This window comes from Capsicum annuum, chromosome 3, assembly GCF_002878395.1.
Source record: "Capsicum annuum cultivar UCD-10X-F1 chromosome 3, UCD10Xv1.1, whole genome shotgun sequence".
Lineage (NCBI taxonomy): Eukaryota > Viridiplantae > Streptophyta > Magnoliopsida > Solanales > Solanaceae > Capsicum > Capsicum annuum.
In genome coordinates, this window is record NC_061113.1 from 180375135 (window position 1) to 180396930 (window position 21796).

The following is a 21796-nucleotide window of genomic DNA, read 5'->3' on the forward strand; positions in this document are numbered from 1 at the left end:
TTAGAATCGGTTTGGGTTGTATATTGATGTAGAGAGGTAAAGTTATATCCTATGCCTCTAGACAGCTTAAGGCTCATGAAAAAAACTACCCAACCCATGATCTTGAGTTAGCTGTTGTTGTATTTGCATTGAAAATCTGGAGGCACTATCTTTATGAGGTGCATGTTGATGTGTTTACAGACCTTAAAAGTTTGCAGTATGTGTTTACTTAGAGGGAGTTGAATCTTTTGCAAAGAAGATGGTTAGAATTGTTGAAGGATTATGATGTGAGTGTGTTATATCATCTGGGCAAGGCCAAGTAGTGGAAGACACCCTTAGTAGATTGTCTATGGGCAGTGTTACTCATGTGGAGAATGATAAGAAGGATCTAGTTTGGTAAGTTCATCGTTTAACTAAATTGGGGGTGAGATTGATTGATTAAGCCGAAGGGAATGTTAGGTCCAGAGTAGTTCTGAATCTTCTCTAGTTTCGGAAGTGAAAGAAAAGTAGGACAAGGATTCTGGTTTGGTCAAACTGAAGGAGTCAGTTAAAGACCAAAAGGTAGAGGTTTTCTCCCAAGGGGGAGATGATGTGTTGAGGTACTAGAGTGGATTGTGTGTGCTATGTATTGATGATTTGAGGCAGTGGATTATGGTGAAACTGCATGGTGCGCATTATTCCATTCATCCAGGAGCCACAAAGATGTACCGTGACTTGTGGGAAATCTATTAGTGGAGTGGTATGAAGAAAGATATAGCAGAATTTGTAGCCAAGTCTGCAACTTATCAAAAGGTTAAGGTAGAGCACCAAATACCTGGTGGTACATTTCAGGAGTTTAGTATCCCTACTTGGAAGTGGGAATAGGTGAATATGGACTTTGTGACTGGATTACCCCATTTGCGTCATTAGCATGATTTGATTTAGGTTATTGTAGACAAATTAACTAAGTCAGCGCACTACTTGCCAGTTCACACGTCCTACATAACTGACGATGCTAAGTTCTATGTCAGAGAGTTAGTCAGATTGCATGGAGTTCCTTTATCTATCATCTTAGATAGGGGTACTCAGTTTACCCTCAGTTTTGGAGAGCCTTTCAGAAGGGTCTTGGTACCTAAGTTCATCTTAGTTCAGCTTTTCATCCATAGATAGATGGTCAGCCAGAAGGGACCATTCAGACTCTTGAGGATATGTTGAGGGCATGTGTTCTTAATTTCAAAGGCAGTTGGGATGAGCACTTGCCATTGATTGAGATTGCCTATAATAATAGTTACCATGCTAGTATTCAGATGGTCCCATTTGAGGCTCTTTATGGGATGAGATGTAGATCTCCAGTTGGTTGATTCAAAGTGGGTGAGGCCACTTTGATTGGGACAGATATGGTGTTTGAGGCCACAGAGAAAGTTTAGTTGATTCAAGAGAGATTGAATGTATCTTAGAGTATTCAAAAATCCTATGTAGACATAAAAAAAGAGATCTTGAGTTTGAGGTTAATGATCTTGTTTATCTGAAAGTTTCACCCATGAAGGGGGTGAAGAGATTTGGCAAAAAGGGGAAGCTTAATCCCCAATATATAGGCCCTTACCAGATTTTGAGTCACATGGGAAAGGTAGCGTATGAGCTTGAGCTACCCGCAGATTTGTCCTCAGTTTATCTAGTGTTCCATATGTCCTTATTGAAGAAATGCATGGATGATTTAGCTGTTGTAGTCCCTCTAAAATGTATAGATATTCAGAGTAGCCTCTCATATGAAGAAGTTCCAATAGAGATTCTTGATCATCAGATCCGTAGACTAAGGAAAAAAAGTTCCCTTGGTCAAAGTTCTATGACAAAATTAATTCGTTGAGCGTGCTACTTGGGAAGCAAAAGCAGACATACGTACCAAGTATCCTCATCTCTTCTCCACGAACTCAGATTCAACCGAAGGTAACAATCTTTCCTAATTCAACTATTTTCTAGTCTCAGATTCAGCTATATAGTTGAGCTTATGTAAATTCATGCACTCACAGATTTGCTCAGTCTTTCAGTATGTTTTACATTCAGTCATACAATATGTTTCAATTGAGAATGTCAGCATATAGCTTTAGTTCCTCAGTATTTTCAATTTAACTAGCCTCAGTTCCTCAGTATTTTTAGTTCCCAAGAGGGAGATATTGTAATACCCCATACTTTTTCCTAGCTCAATTTAGCTCCTATAATGTCAAGGGTTGGCTTCAAAAATTAATAACCTTTGAAACATAGAGAATTTTCCAGTTCTAGACCCTTCAGTACGTAAAAAATTGAATTACCTTTCCAATAATACCAATTTTGCCTCACTTCGATACTCGGTTGGGAAGTTATGGCACTTTTAGTAAAGACAGTGTCCCAAATTGAGAAGCACCGCGTCGCGGTGACATGCAGAATGACAATTGTCAATTTCCAGTGGAACTCCGTGATTGGCCCGCACCGCATTAAATTCCCATTTCCTAATTGTCAATTCCAGTAGCTCACTACAATAATGACGCGTCACGGTGATGACCTAAATGGCATTTCAGTGTTTTACTATGATAGCTCTGTGTCACGTTGATTTTCTAGTTCCCATTAGTCAATTTTTAGTGAGCCACCATGATAGTGGCGCATCGCGGTGGCATGCCAAATCGAGAATTTTCTATCTTTTCCAGTTTTGATTCAATTTTAAAAGGGTTGTTTGGTCAATTCCCAAGTCCCAAATCGTGAGTAACACAAGATTAAACATATTCTTAGCCTACTATACCTATTATTTATCAATTTTCTCTCAAATAAAACCCTAGAGCTCAAAACTTACTCCTCAAGAAATCAAATTTCCTCCATTCTTCTTCCAAGATAACTCAAGATTAAGGTTTCCCAATTTAAGAACTTCAAGAGTTCATATTCAAAAGCTCAAATAGGAATCCAAGATCAAGCTTTTTATTCAATTGCATCAATTAAGGTATATGGGGTTTATTAACAAGGATATTCTTTCATCCTTGTGCCTAAAACTAGTTTTTAATTACAAATTTACATGATTTTGTATGAATATACATGAGTTTCAAATTAGGGTTCATACACATTATTGTTATTTGCAAGATTTTGAGATTTCAAGTGATTTAGAAGCTGAATTGCATGTCTATTTTTGTATTTTCTACGTATTACAGTAATTCTCGATTTTGAGTTGAATTATCAATATTTACATTATCAAGCATGACGTTATGATGTTTTAACATGAATTTGATGCATGGGTCATCAAGCCCTAATTGAATATTGCTATTTCAAGATTGATTGTGCTATAAGCACCCTATGACTAGGTTATTTTTAGATTTTTGATAAAGATTTGATCTTTTGATCTCAGTTTAGATATGAAATCCACTTTTCAGCTTTAGACTTAGTTTAACTTAACAAATATGCAGTTGGTTTTTGTAATGAATCACTATACTAGATTTTTAAAGTTGATTTCTAACAAAATGAGCATACAAATTAAAGGGAGTAGTATTTAGCACCGAGTTAGGTATGTTCTCATGCCCCAAAACTATGGGCCAATATAGGTTCAGATTATCAGATTATTCCTATTTTTATATGGATGACAGATATATACGTGATTATTTAGATTAGCTTATACTCATTGGCAAGAGTATGATACCTCTCCCCAATGTAAGGTTTCCCCATAAGGGAACTAGACATTGGACTCCATGATAGCTCACATGGTTTATGTCGGTTAGAAGAACCTCCCTAATATCAAGGCCTTACAGAAAGATTTTAAAAAAATTTCCTACAAAAAGAGAAATCCTAATAGTATAATCTTAACATAAAATCTTTTTAAAAACTAAGTATAAAGGCTCACAACTTTACTCAGATATTTCTTTATAGAAAGACATTAGCTACAGACTTCAGATTTCAGATATAAATATGAGTCCTTTCTACACTTAGACAACATGATTTACAGATAGATCACTAGTACAACTTTTAGAACTAAATGTTATGACTTACTAGATTTATAAAGTATGATTTACTACTCATGATTATGATTCTCAGCTTTTAGATATTCTAGCTTATGTGAGTCATCTAAATTTATCATGCATTGTTTTAAAAATTATGATGATGTTGAGACATTGTTTTACTTATGCATTCACCCCCATATACTCGGTACATTCTCAAAGTACTGATCCACATATATGTTTATGTGCTACATTGTCTCATAATATAGGTTCAGGTGCTCAGTTCCAGCAATGTAAGTTATTTCGAGCATCTCCATCTACATCCCAATATTTGGTGAGTCCTTATAGTACGGGGACATAATCTTTTAGTTTTTCAGCTTATCAAATTAGGTGATTCAGTATTTTCATACAGTTTGAGTCAGCTGGGGGTTTGTCCCTGTGACTCTCTAGTTATTAGTAGTAGAGACTTGTCAGACTGCTAGATATGATTCATATTATTCTATATTAATTGTTCAGACTATTGAGTCTATATTTTCTAGAGATTATATTCAGATATTCTTAGTTAGCTTAGATATATTTCCACATTTAGTATGATTTTTATATCTATATTTCTTTGTTATGAGATTCAGACTTAGTAGAAGGCATACAAGGTTAGCTTAAGGCTACTGTAATACCTCAAAAATTTTTTTGTTGAAATTTTGTGTGTAAATGTGTTGGGTTCTATCTTCTAAAATAAATTATAAATTTTCCATGCAGAATGTCTTAGATTATGATCCACCATTGCGTAGAGTATCGAATAAGATTTCCAACAATATGTGTATAATCCAAAATGGACACCCGAGCGATGAGTTATGAACATTCCGATCGAACCATGAATAGTAGTGAACAGTTAAACGTGCAGGAAAAAGTACTGAGGCCTGGCGTATTTTTGCTCCAACTTGAAATGATCATAACTTCTTGTACATAATGATCTGGGTGATCTACTATATATCAACAAAAAGCACTTCAAGTCCTCTTTCTACTGAAATTGGTTTAATCCAATTTGTCTATTAAAGCAAAAAGTTATGGTCGATCTACTTTAGCCTATCAAAAACAAATATTTGGGTCAACTTCAATTAATCATAACTCCTCGTACACAATGATCTGGGTGAGATACTATATATCAACGGAAAGATATGAGATTCCTCTTTCTAATGAAATTGGTTTCATGTAATTTGGATATCGGAGTAAAATGTTATGGTTGATCTACTTCTGACTATCAAAATAGTCCACCAAAGGACAGATTCAAGAATTATTTGATTTTTAAGGGCGTTTTCGTCATTCCCTCTCACCCAAAAATCCATCCAAACCCTATATTATAGCCTATTAGAAGCATTATATGTTATATTTCATCAAATTCCCTCAAAAAGAAAATCCTAAGCTCCTAGATCCAACTTCAAGAACCTCCAAAGTTCACCATTAATTCTGCAAATTTATTCAAGATTCCAAGTTCCTAGTTCAAGAACTCCAAGAATCATCATTCAAAGGCACGATTAATATCTCAAAAATGAGTATCGATCTAAAGTTCATCATTCAAGGTATGTGGGGTTTTTCAACAAGAACTCTTTTTCGTTCTTGTGCCCAAAAGTATTTTTCTTTACAAATGCATGATTTTTATTTGATTTTTACGAATTTGAAGCATGAACCCATATCTTATGATGATTATTATGAAATCTTGATGTTTATAATTTTGAAAGATGAATTTACATGTGTGGAGATATAAAGCATGAATCTTGAATGATATTTATCATGATTTTGATATTTGGGTCATGAATCCCCATTGAAAATTATGTTTTTTTTTGAGAAAGTATGTGTTATAAGCACGTTGATGTTACATATTTGAGATATTTTGAATGATTTGACCTTTTGGTCTTAATGGAGTTGTTTTGAACTCAAGTGTAAAAGAAATCCACAATGTGGTTGACTTTGATAGATGGGAAATATGATGGCTCCTGATGTATATTTATATATTACTGAAATATTTTTGTTGTGGATTATCTTTGGAATAATCTGAGCTAAGTCCGGGAGAAATCTTTAGCACCGAGTGAGAGGTATAAAGCGACCTTACTTCTCTAGAACTACATGCCCCCATAGGAGTGAGCCTGAGGCTGATTTATGTAATGATCACTAGTTTGTGTGGATTTGATATCGATAGTCCTATTCCAATGAAAAGGATAAGATGGCTCTCCCTAATATGGGTTGTACGTTGGACTCCATGTAGCTCACATGGTTTATATCGGTTATAGGATCTCCCAATGTGTGTGTGTTTCCTTGTGTCTATGGTGAATGGTGAAGTGATTTGAAAGTGGAATTGTGAAAGTTATTTTTTCAAGATTTAAATGATATTTACATTATGAGAATTGATATTCTTGATGAACTGAGAGTGATTGACAAATTATATGATGACTCACATGTGTTATTGTACTTATTTCATCCTCTCATGATTATGATGATTTTCTTCGAGCTATGTGAGTCTTTCATACATCCTGCATATTTTATATAAATATTTATGATGATGATATTTATACAACTGGATACACCCCCATATACTCGGTTCTTTTCCATGGTACTAACCCACATCTTCGAATGTGGGCTGCATTTTCTTGGAATATAGGTTCAGGTGCTCAGTTCCAGGTTCGACAGTGATTCTTCGGGCACATTGTTCTACATCCTCTGTTGTGGTGAGTCCTCATGTTCCGAGGACGTGATGTCTGATTTTGGTTTCACGGAATCATTTATATTTGATAACTGAGTATGAGTCAGTTGGGGCATGTCTCAATGGCTCATTGGTTTTATTGATTCTCTTAGAGGCTTGTCAGACTAGTATAGATGTTGGGAGTTGACTAATAAGTCATATTTTGTTATCTTTCGACAATTCTTTTATTCTTTGATGATGATTACTCTGTTGATATTTTAGGGTTATTTATGGAAACCCCATTGATTTGTGTTGAACTGAATGAAAATGGCTCGAGCCTCAAGCACTGTGTGATGCTCCGGGACTTATTTTTTGGGGCATTACAAACTTGGTATCAGAGACTAAGGTTTTAAGGTGTCCTAGGGAGTCTGACAAGTCGCATTAAATAAAGTCTTGATCATTGGTGTGTAGCGCACCACATCTATGAGTAAGAGGCTACAAGACGTTTTAGGAAAAAATATGATTTTTTCTTTTAGAAGTCTATCGTGCTTAAAGTCTCTCTCTCTGCTATTGATTCATGCGCTCATCTTTCAGAAATATGCCTCTATTGATTATCGGACCTGAGTGGTCAAGTTTTAGTTTTCGGGTGCATTCATGTTTGAGTAGCCTGGGAATTCTGTGTTAGCCGAGAGTCATTTTATCTCTTACCTCAAAGTTAGAAAGCTTATTTCCAAGGGTTGTATTTACCATTTGGTTAGAGTCAAAGACACTAAGTCTGAGACTCCAACTCTCTAGTCTGTTAACGTCGTCAATGAGTTTTCTAATGTCTTTTTGGATGATCTCCCAAGTATACCTCCTGATAGAGAGATAAAGTTCAGGATTGATCTTCTTCCCGATACTCAGCCCATTTCTATTCCTCCTTACCGTATGGCCCCTGCAGAACTTAAGGAGTTGAAAGTGCAAGTCAAAGATCTACTAGATAAGGGTTTCATAAGGCCCAGTATTTCTCCTTGGGGTGCTCCTGTGTTGTTTGTGAGAAAGAAAGATGGCTCTTTGCGTATGCGTATTGATGACCACCAACTAAATAAAGTCACCGTAAAAAATAAGTACCTTCTTCTGAGAATAGATGAGTTGTTTGACCAATTGCAAGGTGCAAGTTATTTCTCAAAGATAGACCTTCGTTCCAGCTATCATTAACTCAAAGTTAGGGAGTGTGACATCCCGAAAACCACTTTTCGAACTCGTTATGGCTATTTTGAGTTTCTTGTTATGTCTTTCAGGTTAACTAATGCCCCAGTAGCTTTCATGGACCTCATGAATTGAGTGTTCAGACCATCTCTGGATATATTTGTCATAGTGTTTATCGATGATATACTGGTGTACTCCCGTAGTAAGGATGAATATTCTGATAATCTCTGAACTGTCTTGCAAACCCTTCGAGATCATAAGTTGTTTGCCAATTTCAGTAAGTGTGAGTTTTGGCTAAGGTCAGTTGCTTTTCTAGGTCATATCATTTCTTTCGAGGGTATTAGAGTTGATCCCCAAAAGACCAAAGCTATTAGAAATTGGCCTATACCTATTTCTCCAACTAATATCCAAAGTTTCTTGGGTTTAGCAGGCTATTACCGCCATTTTTTTGAGGGTTTCTCCTCTATAGCATCTCCTATGACTCGGTTGACCCAAAAGAAAGTGAAGTTCTTGTGGTTCGAATCTCGTGAGAAGAGTTTTCAGGAGTTGAAGACTCGACTCACTTCAGCTCCTATTTTGACTTTGCCTGATGGTGTTGATGGTTTTGTGGTGTACTGTGATGCTTTGAGAGTTGGGTTAGGTTTCGTATTGGTGTAGAAGGGTAAGGTGATAGCTTATGCTTCTAGACAGTTGAAACCCCATAAGAAAAATTACCACACCCATGACCTTGAGTTTGCTGCTGTTGTGTTTGCTTTGAAAATCTAGAGACTCTATTTGTATGGTGTCCATGTTGATGTTTTCACTGATCATAAGAGTCTGCAGTATGTGTTTACCCAGAGAGAATTAAATCTTAGGAAGAGATGATGGTTAGAATTGTTAAATGACTATGATATGAGTGTGCTGTACCATCTGAGCAAGGCCAATATTGTGGTAGATGCCCTAAGTAGAGTGTCCATGGGTAGTGTGTCGCATGTGGTAGAAGGTAAGAAAGAGTTGGCTCGTGATGTACATCGTTTGGCTAGATTGGGGTTAGGTTGTTTGACTCTGCTGAAGGTAGTATAGGGGTTCAGAGTAGTTTCGAATCCTCCTTGGTTTCGAAAGTGAAGGAAAAAAAATAGTTAGATTCTAGTTTGGTCAGACTGAAGGAGTTAGTCAAGGACTAAGTCAAGGACTAAAAAGTAGAGGTTTTCTCCCAAGGGGGAGATGGTGTGTTGAGATTTCAAGGTAGATTGTGTGTCCCGAATGTTGATGATCTGAGACAGAGGATTATGGCTGAAGCACACGAGGCATGATATTCTATTATCCTGGTGCCACCAAGATGTACCGAGACTTGCGGGAAATCTATTGGTGGAGTGGCATGAAGAAAGATATAACAACATTTGTAGCTAAGTGTGCAACATGCCAACAGGTTAAGTTTGAACACCAAAGACCTGGTGGTATGATGCAAGAGTTTAGTATTCCCACCTGGAAGTGGGAAGAGATAAATATTGACTTTGCGATTGATTTACCTCCTTCCCGATGCCATCATGATTCCATTTGGGTTGTGGTTGATAGGTTGACTAGGTCTGATTATTTCTTGCCTGTTCATACTTCATATACTGCTGAGGATTACGCTAGATTGTATATCCGAGAGCTAGTCAGGCTGCATGGAGTTCCCTTGTCTATCATTTCGGATAGGGGTACTTAGTTCACTTTGTAATTTTGGAAAGCTTTTCAGAAGGGTCTTGGTACCCAAGTGCTTTTGAGTTCTGCTTTTCATCCGCAGACCAATGGTCAGGCTGAGCAAACTATCCAGACCTTAGAGGATATGTTGAGAGGTTGTGCACTTGACTTTAAGGGAAGTTGGGATGATCACTTACTGTTGATAGAGTTTACTTACAATAATAGTTTCCACTCTAGTATTGGCATGGCTCCGTTTGAAGCCTTATATGAGAGAAAGTGTAGATCATCCATAGGTTGGTTCAAGGTGGGTGAAGCAGCTGTGAGTGGTCCTGATTTGGTATTTGAGGCTATGGAAAAAGTTAAGTTGATTAGGGAAAGGTTGAAAACTGTGCAGAGTCATTAGAAGTCATATGCGGATGTTAGAAGGAGAGACCTTGAGTTTGAAGTTGGTGACCTAGTGCATCTGAAAATTTCACCCATGAGAGGGGTGAAGAGATTCGAAAAGAAGGGGAAGATTAGTCCCCGTTATGTTGGTCCTTACAAAATTCTTAGCCATGTTGGTAAGGTAGCTTATGAGGTCGAGTTGCCTTCCGAGTTGTCCTCTGTTCATCCAACATTCCATGTCTCCATGCTTAGAAAGCATATTAGCGATGCTGTGATAGTGGATTCCACTGTGAGTACTGACATTCAAGAAAATCTTTCTTTTGATGAGATTCTTGTTGAGATTCTTGATTTCAGTGTCCGAAAACTAAGGAACAAAAAAGTTCCCTTGGTCAAGGTGTTGTGGTGAAACCAATCTGTTGAGGGTGCAACTTGAGAAGCTGAGGCAGATATGCGATCCAAGTACCCGCACCTATTTTTTGTGAACTCCGATCAAACCGAAGGTACCGTTCTTTCCTAAATCATGCACTTTTGATAAAAGTTGCAACAGTTCAGCTGTAATTTATTATGTGTTTAGCTGTAGTTTCTTGAATTTATGCATTCTATGTTGCATTCGGAGTGAGAAACGATATGTTGATGAGTCTAACGAATGGTTTCAGATGTATTCTCTATTCCCTATCTAATCTTGGCATGTATAGCGTCATTCTAGAATGAATGTTCCCAAGGGGGGATGATGTAATACCCCGGGAAATTTTTCGTTGAAATTTTGTGCGTAAACGTGTTGGGTTTTATCTTTTAGAATAAATTATAAATTTTCCATGTGGAATGTCTTATATTATGAACCAACATTGCATATAGTATCGAATAAGATTTCCAACGATATATGGATCATCCAATACGGACACCCGAGCGACGAGTTATGAACATTCCGATTGAACCGTGAATAGTAGTGAACAGTAAAACGTGCAGGAAAAAGTACTGAGGCCTGGCGTATTTTTGCTCCAACTTTAAACGATCATAACTCATTGTACATAATGATCTGGGTGATCTACTATATATCAACGAAAATATTTGCAAGTCCTCTTTCCAATGAAATTGGTTTCATCCAATTTGTCTATCCGAGCAAAAAGTTATGGTCGATCTACTTCAGCCTATCAAAAGCGAATATTTGGGTCAACTTCAAATGATCATAACTCCTCGTACACAATGATCTGGGTGAGATACTATATATCAATGGAAAGATATGAGAGTCCTCTTTCTAATGAAATTGGTTTTATCCAATTTAGATATCGAAGTAAAACGTTATGGTTGATCTATTTCAGACTATCAAAACAGTCCACCAAAGGACAGATTCGAGAATTATTTGATTTTTAGGGGCGTTTTAGTCATTCCCCCTTACCTAAAAGTCAATCCAAACCCTATATTAAAGCCTATTAGAAGCATCATATGTTATATTTCATCAAATTCCCTCAAAAAGAAAACCCTAAGCTCCTACATCCAACTTAAAAAATCTCCAAAGTTCACCATTAATTCTGCAAATTTATTCAAGATTCCAAGTTCCTAGTTCAAGAACTCCAAGAACCATCATTCAAAGGCACGATTAACATCTAAAAAATAAGTATTGATCTAAAGTTCATCATTCAAGGTATGTGGGGTTTTTCAATAAGAACTCTCTTTCGTTCTTGTGCCCAAAAGTAATTTTCTTTACAAAGGCATGATTTTTATTTGATTTTTATGAATTTAAAGCATGAACCCATATCTTATGATGATTATTATGAAATCTTGATATTTATGATTTTAAAATATGAATTTACATGTTTGGAGATATAAAGCATGAATCTTGAACGATATTTATCATAATTTTGATATTTAGGTCGTGAATCCCTATTAAAAATTGTGTTTTTTTGAGAAAGTGTGTGTTATAAGTACGTTGATGTTGAATATTTGAGATATTTTAAATGATTTGACGATTTGGTCTTAATGGAGTTGTTTTGAACTTGAGTGTGAAAGAAATCCACAACGTGGTTGATTTTGATAGATGGGAAGCATAATGGTTCCCAATGTATATTTATATATTACTGAAATTGTTTTGTTGTGGATTATTTTTGAAATGATCTGAGCTAAGTTTGGGAGAAATCTTTAGCATCGAGTGGGAGGTATAAAGCGAACTTACTTCCCTAGAACTATGTGCCCTGTAGGAGTGAGCCTGAGGCTGATTTAAATAGTGATCACTAGTTTGTGTGGATTTGATATCGATAGTCCTACTCTGATGGCAAGGATAGGACGGCTCTCTCCAACTTGGGTTGTACGTTGGATTCCATGTAGCTCACATGGTTTATATCGGTTATAGGTTCTCCCAGTGTCTGTGTGTTTCCTTGTGTCTATGGTGAATGGTGAAGTGATTTGAAAGTGGAATTGTGAAAGTTATTTTTTCGAAAGATTTAAATGATATTTACATTATGAGAATTGATATTCTTGATGAACTGAAAGTGATTGACAAATTATATGATGACTTACATGTGTTATTGTACTTATTTCATCCTCTCATGATTATGATGATTTTCTTCGGGCTATGTGAGTCTTTCATACATCCTGCATATTTCTTATAAATATTTATGATAATGATATTTATACAACTGCATACACCTGCATATACTCGGTTCCTTTCCATGGTACTGACCCACATCTTCAGATGTGGGCTGCATTTTCTTGGAATGTAGGTTCAGGTGCTTAGTTTCAGGTTCGACAGTAATTCTTCGGGCATGCTGTTCTACATCCTTTATTGTGGTGAGTCCTCATGTTCTGAGGACGTGATGTCTGATGTTGGTTTCACGGAATCATTTACATTTGATAAATGAGTATGAGTTAGTTGGGGTATGTCTCAATGGCTCGCTGGTTTTATTGATTCTCTTAGAGGCTTGTCAGACTAGTATAGATGTTGGGAGTTGACTAATAAGTCGTATTTTGTAATCTTTCTGAAATTCTTTTATTCTTGGATAATGATTACTCTGTTGATATTTGAGGGTTACTTATGGAAACCCTGTTGATTTGTGTTGAACTGAATGAAAATGGCTCAACGGGTTAGATTGGGGCTACTCGTAGCCTCAAGCATCGTGTGATGCTCCGGGACCCATTTTCTTGGATGTTACAGCTACTCATTGTCTCGAGCACCATATGACATATCGAGACCTATTTTTGGGGCGTTACATAGTCATCCCAAGTATCAATGGCCATACAGTGAACAAGTGTCTGAGGGATCTTCCCATTATCATCAGGTACTGCTTTTGACTATCTCTCTACCAAAGTGATAGAGATTTTCCCATACCGCTGCTCTAACTGCTTGACAACAGTTTTATGTGACTCCACCTTTTGGGCTAGTCTTGAAATTTCAGCTTTAAGTTCGTTCAAGCAAGCCACTTGGTTCTCTTGATCCTTTACCAGCATGGCCTATATCTCTTCTATTTTAGACTCTGCTTCTCATTTGCCAGGTGGGCTATACTTATCTTTCTCATCATGATTGTTCCGACCTTATTTTCCTTGACCTTGGGATTTGAAACCCGCCAATTGATGATCCACATACTTCGTCTCATCAGATATCCCAAATCCATATACTTTAGAAAAATTGATGGTTACATATTGCTTGGCCAACCCACCAATTTTTGTTCATAATAATGGAATCTATTGGGCTACATCGTCTTCAGCTACTCTCCGAGCATTGAAAACTCCAATATCATGAATATCATAACCTCTCTAAATATCCTAAGTTTTCCACCCCCGATTATTAATAGGATTTGATCCATAATACCCAAAGCTATCTCCCACCGTAATCTCATAAGGGCTTCTCTAGAAATAGTGTCTGCCATTGCTCTAGAACTAGTATCTAGGGCCTTATTGAGTATCTTTAATAAGATCATCCCTAATATATAGTGGTTAGGTACCATATAAGCCTCTTTGTGAATCAAAACCATGCATCATACATAGATTCTGAGTTCAGATGCCTGAAATTGTAGATCTCCTCCTTGAGCTGCAATACCCTGGATTAAGGAAAGAACATGTTCAAGAACTGTTTGTATAGCTCCTTCCATGTAGTAATAGACCCTTTTGGTAGTTCCCTAAGCCATAATGATGCTTCTACAGTAAGCGAGAAAGGAAAAATACTCAATCTTAGTACCTCCTAATCTACCCCAGGTATGGTATATGAAGTGCATATCCCAATAAAATTTTCCAAGTACAGGTTTGCGTCATCTCTCGGTAAGCCCACAAACACACCTTTCAATTATAAGAGCTGAATAATAGCACTAATATATTGAAATTGAGATAAAAGAGATAAAACAGGAAGAATAATCGATCCTGTATCAGCCGACTCATCATATCCCAAATATTCTTCATCAACAACATGTGACTGAACAAATTAATATACTGGGATCACTTGAGGTTAGCCTATATTTTGATCTTCACCGAGTGATGCTCGACAGTCTACTGTCTATCTCTGCTCAGCTAACTCTATCTGAACTAGCCTTTCATTAATATGTTTGCCAACACCACCCTAAACATCATCTTTAGGGAGATTGTTCCTCTTTGGATCTAACATCGTACTATGTGATTATAGGATCTTCTCTAAAATCAGTGGGAGTAAGGGATTGCCTTTACTCTGTGTGCTAGGCATACACTGGCATATGCCCAACTAAGAACAAAAAAACCCAAGAACTATAGTGACTTCAATCTATAAATCAACACCGTGCTCCCCGACAATGGCGCCAATTTCTTGATGACATCCAAGCAACACCTTCTTTTAGATGATAGTATGGTCACAGTCAAGATATAGTAACCCAACTAAGGTTGGGGTGAAATCCTAAGGGAACACATGGTTTGCAGTTATCAGCAGTTGTAGTCAACAGGATGTACTGGAAAGTAAATGGGGGGATTTTTTTGTAGTAATCTTGAGAAAATAACAATATTAACTCTAGTTGAAATCAGTTATGAGTGGACACTAGGATTGTGTCCCCCCTAGCATCTTAACTACATAGGTTTCTCATGAATTGTTGAACCAACCCAATACCTTGCATGCAAAACTGATAAGTTATGTACCTTATACTATCTTTTAGATGAGTAGGAGAATTTCATCCTTTACCTTTTGAGTCTCAGGGTGTCACGTTACTATCCCTTACCCTCATCCCAGCTAACTATCACCTTTTGCATCTCAAGTTATTAGATGAAATGTAATTGAATAGATCAACTATTAACTCCTAAATTACTGTTGTCATTATCTTTTCCTAGTCACTACTCCTTTTTTGCTATAAGTAGAAATATCTAGGAGGGATCCTAACATTTGAAACCGCTAAAACAACTATTATAATGAATATAATACAATGTATTCCATGGGTATGGGTTCAATTCTACAATTACACATCCCTTACTTCATCGATCAGCTAGGATTTGGACAACCCTAGCTATGGGTTTTAGCCTTTCATACTTGTGAAAAAATCAATAATATTCATGTTGGAAAACAAAGATGAAATCACAATGATAATATGAAGAAAAACCCACAAATGTAAATTGAATAATCAATTAAAGTCAATACAATGAAATCCTAAGATCAAAGATGGATCTTGAAATCAAAATATGTTTCTGAGTATTAAAAATGCGTAACCTTTTCTAAAAAATACGTAAGGTAGTACAAGAGAAAACCCTAAAAATGAATCTCGAATGAAATTAGGAGAAAATAGGGTTGGTGGCCACCTGCTCCCTTTACCTGTAGTCTGGAAGGGCGCAGGTACTATCTGCGGCCCAGGCGCAGGTACAGGACGCAGGTAGCAGGAGCAAAAATCCTACAATGCTTAGCTCTTAGGATTTTAGACTTCTGGTACCCTCTTTATGCACCTGTAGTCTTTACATCCTACCTGTGGTCCGTGGGTTGGGAGTCGGTTTTTCTGATCTTCTTCAATTCTCAAACATGATTTTATCACGATCAAGCCAAAAATACCCCAATCATCTATGATCACTCCCAAAGCAGCCAGAAACACTTTTTTTTCACTATATTCATGAATTTATCATCCAAATTATGGTTTTCTGCACACCATACTGATATGCCCAAATTATAACTCTCAGTAGAAAGTGTAAGCGGTCGCTGTCAAATATAGAGCCCAACTCTGTTGGGTGTTGAATCCCACAAGGAATACTATGTTCACCAAGTGTCGTAATTGTTATTAGACTGTTGATTAGAGTTTCTTAACCAAAATGGGGATTTTTTTTTTTAATTTGTAAAATGATAAATTGTAACAAGATTAGTTCAACTAATGATTTTCTCTGTATTTCGTAACTTTATGAGATTAATCAAACCAGGGTTATCATCACCAAAATGCCAACATCATTTCGGTTGTGAATTATTTATAAGTTCCACTTAACAAATTCAATTGCAAGAAAGGTTGAATCCTATTCTATATCTATTAGTTTCTCAACCTAAATGGATAGGTTATCCTATAATTTTCTCAAAGTCATAGGATGCCTTATCCTTTCAACCTAATTCTTATGTAAGTTAATCCTACTAGGGCATTAGCTATTACTCTAAAGGTTAAGGCCCTTAGAATTCATGTAAACACCTTCTTTTCCCCACAAACACTTTCCTCTTAGACAAGTGGTATTCTAGGTCTTACTCCACAAGTTTGAAACCAAGAAAAGTCATGAAATTGAAGAAAGGTTTATGCAATGTTATTCAATTATGGAACTCAAATTGATTCCCAACCCATAGATGCATTTCACATTAAGGACCCCGTAACCCTAGTTGTGAGATTTAGCCACAACACTCCATAGAAGATAAAGAATTCATTCTTGTATTATTCATAAATAAATGGAAAGTTTACTTACAAAGAACCCCAAGAATCAGTTCTTGAATCTTCAATGATCAGTTGTTTGATACTAAAATTCCCCAAAGTACTTGGATACCAAGAGGTTCAATAGATGAAAAGAAAACTTATAAAAGGTAAAAGATGTGTTCTTAACCCTAAAAGTTGGTATTTATATGTCCCAGCTAAAAAAAAAATTTAAAATTTAAAAATGGAAAAACCGCGTCCCATTTGACGGTCCATATGACAGACCGTCAAAGATCTGACGGTACACCATCTTTCCCGTCACTTGATTCATCTGAATGGCAGTTTCTGGATAATATCTGATGGTCCACCTAGCGGTCCATCGATGGACTGACGGTCCGCCATTTTTATCGTCGCGTAGTCCTTTTGGAAGGCAGCTTCTAGATAAGAACTGACGGTCAATCGGCGGTCCATCCCAAGATTGATGGTCCACCACTTTGACCGTTACAGAGCTTCTCTGGAGAATAGGTTTTGGATAAGCATTGACGGCCAATCTGGTGGTCCGTACTATGTCTGACGGTCCACCACTTTGATCGTCACTAAGTCCCTCTAAGAAGTAGTTTCTGGATAAGTGTTGACGGTCCATCTGGTGGTCCGTCACATGTCTGATAGTCCACCATATTGTCCGTCACTCAACTCCTCTCGAGGCTTGTTCTAGTTCAACTTGATGGTATATATGGCGGTCCATCGTAAACCTGACGGTCCATTATTTTGATCGTCAATTCCCCTTTTCTGCTACTTTTTCCAGTTTTCTTCTGTGGTTATCTCCTTTCACTGAAACACTAAAAACCTTCACTAAATATCACTTTGGTTGCTTGAAAACATATAATTTTCCTAAGAAAATGATGCTAAATATTCCGTAAAACACCGGAACATCACATACCAAAAACAAATCAAAACTAACAAAAAGTCCTCAGAAACTTGCATATTTTCCTTGATTTAAGACCCGAAAGTACTATATTTCTATAGAATATCATGGTCTCCGATCCTCAATGGACTTGAGATACCCGTCACGGCCAGTCTCTGATTCGGGCCGTGATAAAAAATACTCAAAATACTCAAACCACACAACGAGTAAGAAAATTATGTGAAGGGTCATTATAATATTATTATATCCTAGCACACACATAAGTGTACATGGTCATCCAAGTAGTAAAGTCACACTTACCAGCCAAATATCGATCTCATATGGACTTGATTAGAAAACTATATAATTCTAGCATTACCAATAAGATTAAATAAGTGCAAGTTTGTAATAAGAGTAAGATATTTTTAATTATAATTAAGTAATAAGAAATAACAATGGGATGAACTTTGGAGCATAAACAATATATGGAGATCTTCCATTGTTGAGACATACTACACATTCATGTATACTTATGGTTTCTAGCCAACGTTGGTATTTATTGTAATTTTTGACCTATGGGGTTGATATTTTAACTTAGGAATGATTATCCTCTAAGTACTCTACCCAAATTAATCTAACAACTACGTCGTTGAGTGGGGATGTGAGTCTTTAACTTGGATGCATTAAGCTATCTTTCCATTCAATTTACCAAGAGAGACGTTTAGGTATACCTCTATCCTAACCATAAAGTATCCTCTAACAATTAGTATATAATGATTAAATACATGATCCAAACTCATTACATTCCTCATTCCATCCCTAAACTCCTATGGTTAATTCGTTTTGGGACTTAGATTTATCCTTAAGTTCATGATTCTTTAGAATAGTAAAACAAGACTCTAAGAACAATCATTTGATTTGATAAACATATGAATCAACAATCAAATCATAATTCCAAAATCATGTTTGTAGAATAAAACCTAGAATTAGGGTTAATATACACTCATATTATTACAAAGAATCATCATAGATGAGTTCACAAAGTAAAACTACAAGAAAGTAAAGTTAAAGAACAAAAAACCCTAGTTTGAGCCCCTTGATGTCTTGCTTCCTCTCTAAATTATGTTTTGATCCAAAGATTGGATAAAATTGTGAATAAGTGCTCCTTTTATAGTTTTTTAGTTTGTACATGGGTATTAAAATACGAAATATATGCATTGACTACATTTCCCCTCGCTTAAAAGGCTTAAAAATCACTTTTGGACGAACTAGGGGTTGCCTCGCGTTGAGGCCTAAAGTTGGCATGTGGGTATGTGGAGCCCACCCGAAAAGAGGATAAGTCAATTATTAGTCTCCCTAGGGGTCTAGGAGCATACCCCATAGCCTGACTTGGGGGGGTGTGGTGCAAGGCACTCCCACAAAGGGAAGGATTCACTTCTATTTGGCTCCTATCTAGGTGTACATTTGCTCCTTGTTTCCCTACTTCTTAGGACTTATTTTTAGGATTCAATAATCTTAGAATATACCTCAAATAATCTCCTACAACATCATAAAACAATAATTAGTTCATAAAACACAATAGAGTTCATCAAAGTACACTAGATAAAAGCATAGCTCAAGCTAGCACAACTATGTTTTCTCGTTCTCAACTCTATTTGATATTTTTGACTTTCGAATTATTCAAAATGCACCTTAAACACTTTAAAATATAAATTAACACATAAATACACAATTATACCCTTAATAGCTGATTAAGAACAAAAATACATCCTCAAAACTAAGCTAAACGCGCATAGATAATGACACTTTAGAGTACAAATACGCCTAAGATCAAATATCCACTACTAAAAAGAATTTCATCCGTGAATGTTAATGGATAGAATGACACCAAAAGATCAAGTGGATTAGGTAATGGGCTCGCATTCACCGAGCATAAATCCTCAGATAACCTCTAAGGCAAACCAATGCTTTCAAGGGTTTTATCCAAACATATACCTTTTTCACCAACTTTCTTACTCACTTTCCAAATAGTCATAAACTCAGCCTTAACAACCAACTGACCTTCAACTGAATTGAGAACAACTGATGCACTCAAATCCAAATATATTACACTATTAATACATCAGTACAAGCACAACCAAGCAGAAACTCAACTAAGGTAAAGTCAACATAAAGCATGAGCTATACCACTGTCTCCAAATTCCAAATCCAACATTATTTTGCCCTTCTAAACCTCCTATATACTATGATCTACATGAAATATCATATAAGTCCTATCTGGACAATTATATCCCACTAAGCTTAAATGTCTAAAGCTGATCCATTAAAAGTCCATAATGGCAAACTGAAGAATAATACCATAAGGTGCTACATGGATACCTAAATAGAGATGATCAAAGCTTGTGACCTGTAGTCACAGATACAACTAGTCTGGATGACCTTCAAAACCAATAATGATGAATCCCAAGCATAATCTCTCAAAGCTAAATATCCACTCTAGAATGTCCTACCAATTATGGGTGAAACCATGCTAAGAGGAACTTAAGCACACTTCTTCTGTTGAGAAGAAGAAGTTTTTAATACACTCTTTTACCACCACTATTTACTTTTTTTTAGAGATATTATGACCCTTTCTATGATATTATGTTGATTTGGTACCAATGTTGATCTCGAGCAGTGGATTTATAGATTTACACTCCTTTAGTCATAGTTTGAGTCTGTGAACTTATTATACTTATATATATATGGGGTAATGGATATAGTATATCAATTATTATGGTTATTGAAAGTCCTATTTTAGGATTATGTAGTGTATACAAATTTCACGAGTCCTCTATAGGCCTCTTCGTTTGTAGGCCACAGTGCTGGAGAAGGATGGTCTCCATATCTATTGCCTTTACAAGCTACTAAGTTGAAGGACGTGTATACACTTGGTATATTTGGCACTCAAATTGGATATTAGTTATTATTGGGTCTTGTGCATTTATTCATCTATATGCACCGCCTATCATCAATATGATCGGTTAGTGCTTATAGTAACAACTTAATTTTTGTGAATTATTTATTTATATATGATTTGGCCATTTTACCCTTCCCTTTAGTAGCTACATAATTGGCATCATTCCCAATGTATTTTGGTGTGATTGTGTAAGTTTATAGTTAAAAAGGCTTATTAGTTGACTTTGGTCGACATTTATTATTCTATGCATCAGATGGCAAAAATGACCATGCTAGTAGATCCAGAATGTCAATTTTAGGTTGGTAACATAGCTGGTGTAATTTTATGACTTTGGTATCTCATTTCGACCACCGATTCAAAAAGTTGTGAAATTAGATCTCGAGGGTCAATTTTGTGAAAACAATGATTTTTTTTTGAAAATATAATATCACCATTGAGTTTGGAGCATTGATTTTGATAGGGTAGCATAGTTCATTTCTATTCATGAGATTCTGTATGAATCCCGAGGGATTTGCGAAGACTTGGAATTCTCTAATTCTCTAGCTGATGTACCACTCATCTGGTGTATCTTCTTAAGTGATACTTGGATCCCTTAAGTAGCTAGCCAGTCACATAAGAACCTGGCTTGACAGCTGAGTGTTGCTTAAGTGGGACCCTCTATGCTTAAGTGAATGTCACATAAGTGATACTTAGTCTACTTAAGCAACATGTGTAGCCTTTTCGAGTGTCGCTTAAGTAGCCCAGTATCTATTTAAGTGATGCCTTGGTGGTTTGTATACCCCCTTTTCTCAATTTCCCACCATTTTTTAGACTTTGAGCTTTGAATTTTAGAGTTTTTAGGTGATTTCTTCCATTTCCAATCTTGGGTAAGCTCTAAATCCATATTTCAATTGTTTTCTTTGATTCTTGTTGTTTAAAGATTGTTAAAACTCGATTTCAAAATTGTATTTGGGGATATTTGCCCGTAAGGCTGAATTCAGTATTTCTTTAATTTAAGCCCCAATTTAAAACTACTTTCACTTAGGTTTTCTTCTATGGCTTCTTTTAATCACGGTAATATAATTATGAACTAAAATTCATGTTTTAGCCTTCTTTTCCAAATCCCATTTTTAGGGTCATTTTGACCCCAATTTAAAAATGGAAAATATGAGTATCGTTGGCTTTATTTTGACGCATAGATTCTATATTCATATGATTTAGTTAATTTTGAGACCACTTTTGAGAGGAAGGCTTTGCAATTGGAGGCTTTTGGATCGAGTTTTTTCTTTTGAGATAAGTTGTGACTTAACTTTTTTCAGACTATGTGGGGTAGTT